Source organism: Mobula birostris, chromosome 5, assembly GCF_030028105.1.
Source record: "Mobula birostris isolate sMobBir1 chromosome 5, sMobBir1.hap1, whole genome shotgun sequence".
Lineage (NCBI taxonomy): Eukaryota > Metazoa > Chordata > Chondrichthyes > Myliobatiformes > Myliobatidae > Mobula > Mobula birostris.
Window position 1 is genome coordinate 176,594,952 of NC_092374.1, and position 12,821 is coordinate 176,607,772.

The 12,821-nt window shown below is 41.1% G+C and overlaps 1 protein-coding gene across 1 annotated transcript in view; it reads right to left on the reverse strand.

Annotated features, from left to right (window-relative positions):
* Window positions 1-441: 441 nt before the first annotated feature.
* The window catches only part of LOC140197375 (major histocompatibility complex class I-related gene protein-like), a 181,769-nt gene continuing 169,389 nt past the window's right edge, over window positions 442-12,821 (reverse strand). The window contains exon 8 of the mRNA XM_072257330.1: window positions 442-466. The gene's annotated coding sequence lies outside the window, so the exon portion shown is untranslated. The remainder of the gene's footprint in view (window positions 467-12,821) is intronic.

The following is a 12,821-nucleotide window of genomic DNA, read 5'->3' on the forward strand; positions in this document are numbered from 1 at the left end:
CATAAGTGTGTTATCCATATGGGTAAAGTATAGAAACTTGATTTTACAACGCAAGACCATGGCACTTTGTCAATTATTTCCCGAGTTTCATATATAAAGAATGTCGGAATATTTTGTGAAATGCTTAAGAGGCAGGCCACAGTAACAACCACAGATGCTGTTTTCTCGTTGCAATATCTTCCTCGTAACATATGACATCGAATTGCCACGAATCGATCGAAGGTAAATGCCACAGTTAACCAGACAGAACAATCAATGGAAACAAATAGTACGGTCAGATTAAGTCGACAAATTGGAGTATAGTTTAGGATTGAATATGGAAAGTAACTATCTTTAATCTCAAAGAGAATAACTTCAAATATGAGCACCATTAGGTCAGCGACAGCCATGGACAACAGGTATCGGGTGATGCATTTGGTGAGACCGCAGTTCCCCCGACAGAGAATGAGGATTGCCATCAAATTAGCTGCAAAATGCAAAGAAACATGGTTATCGTTACAACTTGGAAGTGTATCAAACGAAATTTCTTTCTGTGAATTGTAATGAAATTATGAAGTAATATTGTGATTCACAAACATTACAATTATACAATCTTCCAAAAACCTGGAACAAGTAGTATATATTTAGCCTGCTTTTGGTGCAGTGACATCAGAACTGGACTTCGAAGCGAGTTGTCCCAAATGCGAATCCAACTGGCTTGTGGCTCGCTTTCTACCTGTGCTGGGTTGAGCGTCGCATTAACAGATTTGCATGTAAACACACAGTCATATGCTACAGAAACGGCAAAAAATGCCACTCGATGCGCCCCAAAGCGTGGAATGGAAAAACACACAACAATGAATATTATTGGCGACAAAAATGTGGCCCTGATGAAACAGCAAGGTGTTGAGTTTTGCAATGTAGCATTCTGCCCCATGCTCGGTAGCAAGTCGGCTATATTTCTATATCCATTGTTATTGGAACAGAAAGGTCTACAACTATGTTGTGGGACTGGTTTTGCTCCTAACAAAAGTGTAGGAAGAAACCAATCACAATTCGGAAATGTATCCATATTTCCCTCTTGTCCTATTATCTTTACCAACACTTCAGTGCTGTTTCTGAAGTGACAGTGGGACAGCCTATGTACTCTATACATGTCAATATCACTTCTCAGTATATCAGCAGCTGCATTTCGCTTTAACGTTTTATAAATTAATCTCTAATTTTGGTGGGTAGAATCACGTTATTTCATTGATAACATCGAACTCCGATTCAAACGTCTTACAGAATTGAATGGACTTGGAATAGGGATCATAATTTGTTTTGTACATTCTAGGCATCAGAATGATAGAGATTTAGCATGGTTACCTGACATCCATCATTCTATACGTTGTTACCTTTAAGAGTCAAAGTAATTATCTGGGTCTTATATCTTACTGTGTAGTTTTACAGTGACATAAACGCACCATAATGATAACTTTACTCTTTTCCCCTTGCAGGCATTTACAGGAAAATTAAGAAATAGAATAGAATCTATGAAAAAGCTATACATAAATAAAGATAGCCACACGATCATGATATTATTAGAATTGTCTAGAGCAAAAACAGATAACTTCTCCAACTATCTGAGTCTACTCAAAATCACTGGCAAAGCGTTCTCCATCACATAATGCAAATGAGATGTTCAGAATTATTTGTGCTGCATAGTGAGTCCGCAGTAAGACAGACAAATACAGTCACTGGAGTTAAACATTTCATACAGTTATGAGTATATTACCCGATTGCCAAATATTAACTTATGAACAGCTGTTGTGCGAAAATTTTGACACCGTGCTGTGCTGAAGATATGGATGACACAGGGGAGTTCTAACAGTGAAAACATCTGCAGATATTAAACTTACCAGGAACGCCAATTATTCCAAGAATAGGATAGTAAACATTTTTCACTTGCTGGATTACTGGCTGTTCCATGTTTAGAAAGAGACTCTTCTGACCTCGATTGCAGTGAGAACGCTGTTTCTTTTTCTTTCTTCTAACGGATTATTTATTTATAGGGGATAGAATTCCCAGCTGGAACAGAAACATTGCACAACTGCGACTACTTATGCCTTTGAACAAACAAATTAGGAAGGATTACACTTGTTGCTGTTAATCAAGAAATTTTGGTGTTCTGCCGCCAGTGAAAACGTGTTAAATCTTTACACATTCTAAAAAATAAGTTACTTTCACTCACTCCACAATAGTAGAAACTCACGAGAATATTGTTGTATTTTTGCTTGTATATTTCCAGTTTGTAATGAAGAAAACCGGCGAAGTTTTTATCGAAACACTTGATTATATGAAAAATATTGTTTTGAGACTTTAGTTGTTTTGTTTATCTTCACGATTTATCCAAAAGAAAATCAAAACAATATGTGAAGATATGAAAAATATATATAGGTACATGATATACAAGTTCTTTGATCAGACGTCAACTTTAAAAAATGTCAATTACAACACATCTACGAAGCCTATTTTGAATTTTATTATGCTATAAATTTATATGAAAACCTTTTTTACTGGGCATCTCCAGAGATGCGACTCGTTAGCTCGGGTCCCACCAAACTGCTGAGGTTGGAATTGCTGACCGACACAGACTCCAGTTTGTGTGACTACTGTGTGATTTACTGCCCCATACAATCGCCCGTTGGCAAGAAATAATAGATTATATACTGCTAAAACTTATAAAGAAAATATATGAATGTTAACTTAAAGAGTTGTAAAAGTGAAGAAAGAAAATAAACAAAAAGAAAATCAAACTGTCAAATGTGCACAAGGTGGAACTCAACTCTTCCAAAAGCCGACGTGTCCGATGCACTCACGGCACCAACTCATATTCACCGTTCCTGGTAGAATTCAACCCCTTGGTCCCCGCTGAATCGCGTATTCCCTCCTGATTGAATCCTACTGCCTGCTCTCTCTGTCTATCTCCCGCCGAGAAAGACCTCGACCAGTCGGTGTCCGTCATAAAACATCCCCGCCGGCGTTCCCATGACCTTCTCCCAGTATTACCCTCCTTATTGGATGATACGACATTCCTAAGCTTCCTTATCTTTAATGGTAACCCAAACACAGCTTCTCCAGAAAACCATTACGTGAAATACCCTGCAACATTAGCATTAAAATCTTTACCAGAGAGTTACACTCTTTCCACACACAAAATAGCTATGTCCTCAGGACATTGAAATTTATAAATCCATCATTTATAACCGAGATTTCAAAGGAATTCCGTAATGTTCGGACTTACAATCCATTTGTAACTGTAGTGACATATGTCATTAGAGGGATAGGCACAGCACTGTTCCTCTGGCCAGCCTATCTGGGGTTTCCTGACTCTTGACACCTCCTTATCCCATCATCTACTTCTTCAGTCACGGACTCTCCTTGGGATCTTTCCTGTCTCCTGAAAGAGGCGTTCCCCTGTCCATTGCTCACTCTATACAGCAACACATGCCCACCTTGTACTTGACTGAGCTAAGCTTCATCCTCAGTTACCTTGCAGCCTATTTTCTGTTTACTGTCTAACCACATGCCTGTCTGTCCACTGACTCACCCACCCCCACCCTCCGTTGCATCTGCATCAGCCTTGGGAGGTTCGGAAAACTCTTCAACAATTTCCTTTTGTTGTGTGCCATACTCTGCCAGAGTCTCGGAGACCACTTTTTCAAGAGCTTGTCTTGGAGGAAAGATTCTGTGAGCGGTCCCCCACATCCTTCTCACGGCCTAGTTTTTCTTTACGAGATCGAGTTGCGAGCTCGACACTCAACCCAGCACGGATGGAAAGCGTGCCATGGAGCGTCCTGACTGGATTCGATCTCCGGAACTTTGCTTCGGAAGCTGGCGCTGATGTCACTGGGCCACCAGCCGGCCTCATCAATTATTTGGGTGTTCGAAATGGAAACGTATACCACACTTCCAGTTCTTCATCTTCTGAATCCATACAACATTCAGTGCATTGGATCCCTTCAGGTCACTCCACTGTTTGCATTTCTGTTTTCTCATGTCGCTGCAGAGACCTCCTACTAGGTGTAGGGTCCATGCCAATCTCTAGGTCAACAAGTACCTCTTGCCCGAGAAGTAAAAGTGGTTCCGATGGAGAACTTTGACTTGTCCATTCTCGTCTTCTGGTTTTATCTGAAACGTTGGGATATTTGGCATCTGGTTCTCTACTTCATACAGCGTAGGCACCCAGCGATCAACCAGCTTATGCTTCCCTGGTGGCCACAAATTCGTCATGAGATTTCTGCCTCCAGGGATCAGATGGGAGCTCCTAATATTTTGATCATACCTCCTTTTAATTCCTTGATTCTGCTTGGTAGCAGAGACCACTGCTAGTACATAAGGCGTTTTTTTAAAAAATTCTCTCCTTAAGTCAGACACATACTTATGGTCGATCTTCTGTGGTAAATCTTCACCACCAGACAATGTAGAGGTCTACAGGAAATCTTACTTCGCGCCTAAATATCAAATAATCTGGCGAGTATCCAGTAGCTTCATTCTCTGATCAGTTGTAGCAGTGGTTCCAAATATGCCCAGCAATGTCCAATTGAACCTTTCGTGCTGGGGATCAGCCTGAAGGTGATAAAGTGAAGTTCACGACTTCTTGAATCCAGGCAATCTCATTTCATCATGTATAAGCCTACCTCAAAACTGTTTCCTGATCACTATGTATCCGTCTGGGTAGACCAAAAAAAAGAAATAATTTTCCCATAACACTCTGGCCACGGTGGATGTCCTTTGATCCTTTGTAGGGAACGCTTGAGCATATCTGATGTAGTGATTATTAATAACCAAGACATTCACCGTGTTGAAGGAATCAGGCTCTATGGAGAAGAAATACATTCATACTAGATCAAATAGCCCAGCACTCTGCAAATGGGATAAACAAACGGCCATAGTAGGCAGCGTCTTCATTCGAATACATCGAATGCACGACTTACAGTACTCTTTGACCTCAGGCCAGTAGAGCTAAAAACCTGTAGACTTTGTCAAACGCTAAATGTTTTGAACCATCATGGAGTGCTTAAGCACAATCCTCCTATGCTTCTCAGCTAAAACCAGCTGGGAACGCCGAGCCCTGCCTGGAGGAGACATGATCCGGTATACAACCTTATTCCTAACTCCAGTTTGTTCCATTCACTCAGAATTAGAGGCATGTCAGGGTGTTTCGTCATTCCAGCTTGCGCCATATCCTCTTTCGCAACAGTTGACCGGACCGTACCTATACAAGTGTCATTCCGCTAAGCGGAGGTAACTTCCCCATGACTCAACGTCGGCAACTGCTTCGTATTCAGAGCGGCCAGTTTACAGCAAACTTGTGGAATGGGACAGCCAGAAGTACCCAGATGACCCACCTCTCCATCCTGCCCGGGACTTGCTTCTGATTTCGCCGTGGAAGAAGGCTGGCACCTTGCTTTAACTCCAGGTACAGGAATGCGCCCCCACTCTTCGTCCTTTTCCAGCCCTTCCTGTGCACGTCGGACAATGCATCGCCATCAATGTTCCGTCTCCCCGGCTGGTAGCTCAGACTGAAATCATTGGCAGGTAACTCCACCAACCGATCCCGGCCCTGATAAATAAGGCCCCCTAAGCCCCTTCTGCTGACGTCTGTATGCAATATATACAGGCCCTCTTCTCATTGTTACTGTTAACAGAAACCAGAAAGCACACACTCAGCAATATAAGGTCAGCTTCTGCCCTTCTTCCATCCGATTTCGGAATGTACATTGCAACCATGAACAGTACATCACTACTTTTTCCTTATTTCTCTTTTTGCACTGCACTACCTATCTTAAATTATCTTATCTGGGAGACAAATACCGTTATTTAGTGCACAAGACAGCTGAAAGGTAAATATATCCAATTCTGTCTTATACACGTCATGAACCCTTTCAAATATCGTGGTCGTAGTTATTTAATATAATACTGAAATGTTGGAGCTAATCCAGGTGAATCAATTTTGTTTCAGTTACACATTGAATGGAGATGCTGTAAATTCAGGCAACATGCGCAAACTGGAGGTACTCAGAAGGCCAAGCAACATCTATCGAAACAAATACAGTCGGCGTTTCTTGTTGAAACACTTCGGCCAGAGAGAAGGTCTGTACTTTTCTCCATAGATACTCCCTGGCCTGCTCTATTCCTCCGGTTTTCTTGTCTGTTAGTCCCACGATATTGTTGGTCCTTCCTTCTTAAAGCCGTTTATCTGGGCAAAGCACATCGTCCAACAGGGACGGCACCTCAGCTATATTTCCTGCTGTCTACTCCCAGCCCCGCCAACAAAGAACTTCAACCCAGTTTCTCCAGACCTTTCTCACAATTCCTCGATCCTGATTGGCTGAGAGCACATTCCTAATTTGCGCAACAATGTTTCTCATCGCAGCTCACACCCAAAAAAGCCGAGAGCATTGCAGTTTGTTTTTACAAAACTGAAATACCTACAGTATAGCAGTAACAATCTTAACCAGGGCGTAGCATAACTGATTATAAATTAATGGTATTTCGTATTCTTGTCCAGGTCAGAATATTGAGCACAATTCTTCTCTTCAAATCACAACGTCTCGGCAAAGAAATATTTGCGAACGAATATTCAGTATTTCTTCGAATACCGCATTACTTGGTCATATTAAACTTTCCTGTGCAGTTTAGCGAGGTGCTAGAAGCATAGGGAAGAAAGTTGATAAATTTATGTTATAAAAACTGTGTTGATAAATACAAGGAACAATTCAGAAGGTAGTTATCAGAATGCTGCCTGAATCAGAAGGCTTGAGCCATACGAAGAAGTTGGGTCATTTTAGATTGTATTCTCTGAAGCGTTGAAGGCTTTAGGGAAACAGATACAAGTTTAACAATTTAAGACAGGCATACACTGCGGAATATCTTGAACATCCTCCAAGGATATTTTTTTGGGGGGGATTGCAAAGGACTTGTAATTAAAGTGAGAGGTGAAACATTGAAATTAAATTTGCGAGAATTTTCAGTTAAACAGAGTGACAAGTGCATAGAACATAGTATCATGGGTTATAGTGGAACCTGGTATGGTGGTGTCTTCAAGAATCTTTTCGATACGCACATTAATATGCAGTATATGGAGGAATATTCATCACGATTAGTTTAACATTGACTTGCAATGCTCAGTGCAGATATCATCCGACGAATGGTCTGTTTCTACGCCATATTGCTAGCGCTACGCTAATCTGCTTCCAGGAAGAGTAAAAATGTTTTACTCGATGTCGTGTAGCAAATCCCACCCCATTTCCCAGAGATTTTGAATACTTGCCTACTTGCCTCTCATAACATTGCAAACTTTAATTTGATCTCTGTTTAGCTTCTGACTAGCCTCCCATAGAAAATAAAAGAAGTTTTACAATTCTCTCCTTATAGACCACACCCTCTACTCAGGAACCTCTTTTGTAATCTTCCTAAAATAGGCTCGACTGAATTTCTCTCAATACCGCCAGCAGGTTATTTAACGTGACTTTCTGATCCTTGTACGAAATGCCTCGACCAATATTACGAAGCATAAGATGTACAGACTGTACCACTTTCGTGCTCTTATATTAAGCACCAAAAAGTGCAACACTTCACAGTTTCTACTGTTGAAGATCAGCTGCCAATTTTGGCAAGCTGATTCTGAATCAAAGTTATCAAATGGCCGCTGATCACATGCACCTTAATGGGACTTAACCCATTATGTGGCATTTTATCAGATGTCAATGTAGATAACACCCACTTCCTTACCTTCTTCGGCTACTATCGCCACCTCATCAAAGCTCACAATCGTTTGTAAGAAATGAACTTGCCAGGCACAAACACTATGACGCACTCTAATCGGTGCACTTTTTCATGATACCATTTCTGAGTTCTCGATATCTTTATTAGCAATTCATGAGAGTCTTGTCAGCTTAGAATTGTAGGATCCTCTATACAGTAATTCCCTTCTAGAACAAAGCAATATAATTTGCTGTTCCCCAGTCTTCGGGGAACTAGTGAGGAAGAAAGGAGCTTCCTGTTAGCTGTATCGATCATCTGGCTTTCAATAACCTGCCATGTATTGCGTCCTATCAGGACTTGGGAACTTACCCACGTTGATGTTATTCAGTAAAGCAAGCATCTCCTCCTTCCTGCGATAGCACATTAATATGCCCTGCATCAATTTCTCTACACTCCATTTTCCTTTGGTGAATTCCGAAAAGAAGTATGTATTTAGTACCATGCCTACATCTGATGACGGTAAGAATAATTGACCTTTTTGATGCAAGTCTCTTGTGTTCATTTTAATGTATTCCCTGATATCCTGTTCGCAAGGACATCTCAGGATTTTCTTAGGTCATCCTAATAACCTTCTTGAGTTGTTTCCCATTATCTAAACTTTCTTCAGGTACGTTGTGTAATTCTATCATTCTGAGGCAACCGGCAACAATGAATATCCATCGAGAAAGGTTATGTAAAAACAATCAAACATTTATTAAGTACGGATTAACAATAAAAAATCAAACGAAAACCTTAACCGGAAGTTAACCGCTATGCAGCCGTTTAACAAATCGTCACTAGGCACTCGTTCCTAAAGCGTTAAATGCGAAGACAGTTCTTAAAACGGTAAAGTCAGATATAGTTCTTAAAATGGTAAATTCGAAAGTCCAACAGATTTATACGTTCAATTGGGAGAGACTTCTCTGGAGAACGATTTATTCATAGACGCGACCTTCCTGTTGGTTCTGTCCAAAATGTTCACGATGCAGGAAATAAACAGTTTAAAACAACTGACCTTGAATTCTAGAGAGCACCTTGCATGAACAAATCTCTTTTGGCAAGCGTTATCCACGATGCAGGTCACTACTCCTTCATCGAAGACTCAGTAAGGTCGATAGTTTGTTAAACTGCCGAACGATACCGACTCCTCTCAATCCTTCGGGTCCTGTACTTCGATAAAGTCTTCACTATCCCGTACTACTGCTGGAATAAGGTACATCAACACATCTAGCAAAAATTTCCAGTCCATCACAACTGTACCTTGCAACAGAACGTAAGACTCCGTTTTAAAAATGAAACTGCGTCATAAAAACAAATACGCAACAGAAACGGAGAGCCAGACGCACCTTCTAGCTGGAAAACTAAAAACTAAAAACTAACTGCGTCATCTGAGGTCTTCTCTTATGTACCTGTGGTGCACATGTCATCACGTGACCTCACATCGGAGAGAAAATTACATCAGGTGACCTCCAAAAGACCATTACGTCATTCTCAGGAAAAAAAAAATCACTGATCTCCTTGAGGTATGTAACACATGCACCTATTTCCCTCCTTTTGAAATAATAAATATATCCACTTGTTATTCAAAATTCCAATACCTGTGTAAGCTTGCCCTTCACCTTCACTTGAAGACTGCAGTCCTGTGCTCTGATCAGATGGTCTTGAACTATTTACCAAATATTGTGTGTACAATTACCCGGAAGTAACTAGTCCCAATTAAATTTCATCATTTATTGTACAAGAATGCCTTTATGTCCCTGGAACAGCTTTCTGGTTTCTCAAAAGTTAAGCATATTTTATCACATTAGAAATAACTATTCTCAAAACCCTTCACCTGGAAGTAGCTCACCTATCCAATCAATGCACAGTACATTCCCTACACTATTTCAAAAATGTGTATAATGTTTCAATAATCCATTTTCAGAGCCGTGATGTAATTCTGTTTCTACGAATGCAGTTGCACTGAGCAAATCTCTAAATCCCAGTCCATATTGTAGAATGTAATGTCCTGTACCGTAACAACTCTGCTGAGTTTCTGCCATTAAATAGCCTGAGTACATACATATCTATTTCCCATCTCCATGCACCGGCAGCAATACAGACTGCAGATCCAAAGTATTCCCACTAAGACTAGAAATGAAATTCCGACATCAGAACAACAGCAACAATTAACAACAATGTAAACAGAAACCAAGAGGATTTCAGCCGAAACTTTAATATCTGTGGAAACAAAGGGTGCACTGAAGAATGCAATGTCATCTACTGTAACAACATTGCTGTTTTTCAGTCATTACATAACCTGAGTACATACATATTTATTTCTCATCAGCTTGAGACACTGTGCCATGGCTTAGAGGCAATGTTTTACACTATAAAGCAACACAAGGCTGGACAGCAGCACACATCAAAGGTGCTGGTGAACGCAGCAGGCCAGGCAGCTTCTCTAGGAAGAGGTACAGTCGACGTTTCAGGCCGAGACCCTTCGTCAGGACAGTGCAGCAGAGCACCAGTGGCTGGATTTATGCGGGAAGTGAGGAAGGTGCAAGACAGGTTTATTCCAAAAAAGAAGAAATTTTGGAATGGAAAAAGGATGCAACCGTGGCTGACAAGAGAAGTCAAAGCCAAATTTAAAGCAAAGGAGAGGGCATACAAGGAAGCAAAAATTAGTGGGAAGACAGAGGATTGGGAAGTTTTTAAAAGCTTAAAAAAGGAAACTAAGAAGATCACTAAGAGGTAAAAGATTAACTATGAAAGGAAGCTAGCAAATAATATCAAAGAGGATACTGAGAGATTTTTCAAGTATATAAAGAGTAAAAGACAGGTGAGAGTAGAAATAGGACCGACAGAAAATGATGCTGGAGAAATTGTAATGGGAGATAAGGAGATGGTGGAGGAAGTGAACGAGTAATTTGCATCAGTCTTCACTGAGGAAGACATCAGCAGTATATCAGACACTCAAGGGTGGCAGGGAAGAGAAATGTGCGCAGTCATAATTACGACAGAGAAATTACTCAGGAAGCTGAATAGTCTAAAGGTAGATAAATCTCCCGGACCAAATGGAATGCACTCTCGTGTTCTGAAGGAAGCAACTGTGGAGATTGCGGAGGCATTAGCGATGATCTTTCAAAAGTCAATAGATTCTGGCATGGTTCTGGAGGACTGGAAGATTGCAAATGTCACTCCACAATTTAAGAAGGGAGCAAAGAAGCAAAAAGGAAATTATAGACGTGTTAGCTTGACATCGGTGGTTGGGAAGTTGTTGGAGTCGATTGTCAAGGATGAGATTACGGAGAACCTGGAGGCATATGACAAGATAGGCAGAAATCAACATCGTTTCCTTAAAGGAAAATCCTGCCTGGCAAACCTATTACAATTTTTTGAGGAAATTACAAGTAGGCTAGATAAGGGAGATGCAGTGGATGTTGTATATTTGGATTTTCAGAAGGCCTTTGACAAGGTGCCACACATGAGACTGCTTAACAAGATAAGTGCCCATGGAATTACGGGGAAGTCACATACATGGATAGGGCGTTGGCAAGAAGCAGGGAGTGGGAATAAAGGGATCCCATTCTGGTTGGCTGCCGTTTACCAGCGGTTTTCCACAGGGGTCAGTGTTGGGGCCACTTCTTTTTACATTGTACATCAACAATTTGGATTATGGAATAGATGGCTTTGTGGCTAGGTTTGCGGATGATACAAAGATAGGTGAAGGGGCCGGTAGTGCTGAAGAAACAGAAAGTCTGCAGAGAGACTTGGATACATTGGAAGAATGGGCAAAGAAGTGGCAAATGCAATACAATGTTGGAAAGTGTATGGTTATGCACTTTGGCAGAAGAAATAAACGGGTAGACTATTATTTAAATGGGGAAAGAATTCAAAGTTCTGAAATGCAACAGAAATTGGGAGTCCTCGTGCAGGTTACCTTTAAGGTTAACCTCCATGTTGAGTCAGTGTTGAAGAAGACGAGTGCAATGTTGGCGCTCATTTCTAGAGGAATAGAGTATAGGAGCAGGGATGTGATGTTGAGGATCTATAAGGCACTGGTAAGACCTCACTTCAAATACTGTGGGCAGTTTTGGTCTCATTATTTAAGTAAAGATGTGCTGACATTGGAGAGGATACAGAGAAGATTCACTAGAATGATTCCGGGAATGAGAGGGTTAACATATGAGGAACGTTTGTCCGCTCTTGGACTGTATTTCTTGGAGTTTAGAAGAATGAGGGGAGGACCTCGTAGAAACATTTCGAATGCTGAAAGGCATGGACAAAGTGGATGTGGCAAAGTTGTTTCCCATGATGTGGGAATCTAGCACAAGGGGGCGTGACTTAAGGATTGAAGGGCCCCCATTGAGAACAGAGATGCAAAGAAATTTTCTTAGCCAGATGGTGGTGAATCTGTGGAATTTGTTGCCACGGGCGGCAGTGGAGGCCAAGTCATTGCGTGTAATTAAGGCAGAGATTGATAGGTTCTGAGTAGCCAGGGCATCAAAGGTTATTGTGAGAAGGCAGGGGAGTGGGAATAAATGGGAGAATGGATCAGCTCATGATAAAATGGCGGAGTGGCCAACTTCTGCTCCTTTGTCTTATGGTCTAAGGCTAATGCAACAGAAGTTGATCAGTATTTGATCATTGACCGAGGGAATCTGTTAAGGAGAAGATAATAGAGGGTAAAATCTAATAAGGGGAACACATGGAAAATAGGAGGAAAGAACGATGATAAACGGGTATAGAAATGAATATGCAGGAGAGGAGAATTCTGAGAATAAGTAATTGCTATAAATTAGGAAATTCGATGATCAGAGGTTGTAATGTAGTCGGAGTAGGGTATTAGTTTTCCCTCTGCAGCAATGACGAAGTTCGAGGACAAGAAGTCCGGTGCTGGATTTGGAAAGGAAGTTAATCGGACATGTAAGGGTGAGATCCAGATGACATTTGCGGGAAGGTACCATAAAACCATAAGGCCATAATATACTGGCGCAGAGATAGGCCATTCAGCCCATCGAGTCTGCTCCGCCATTCTATCAAGGATGATCCCAGATCCTGTTGAAACC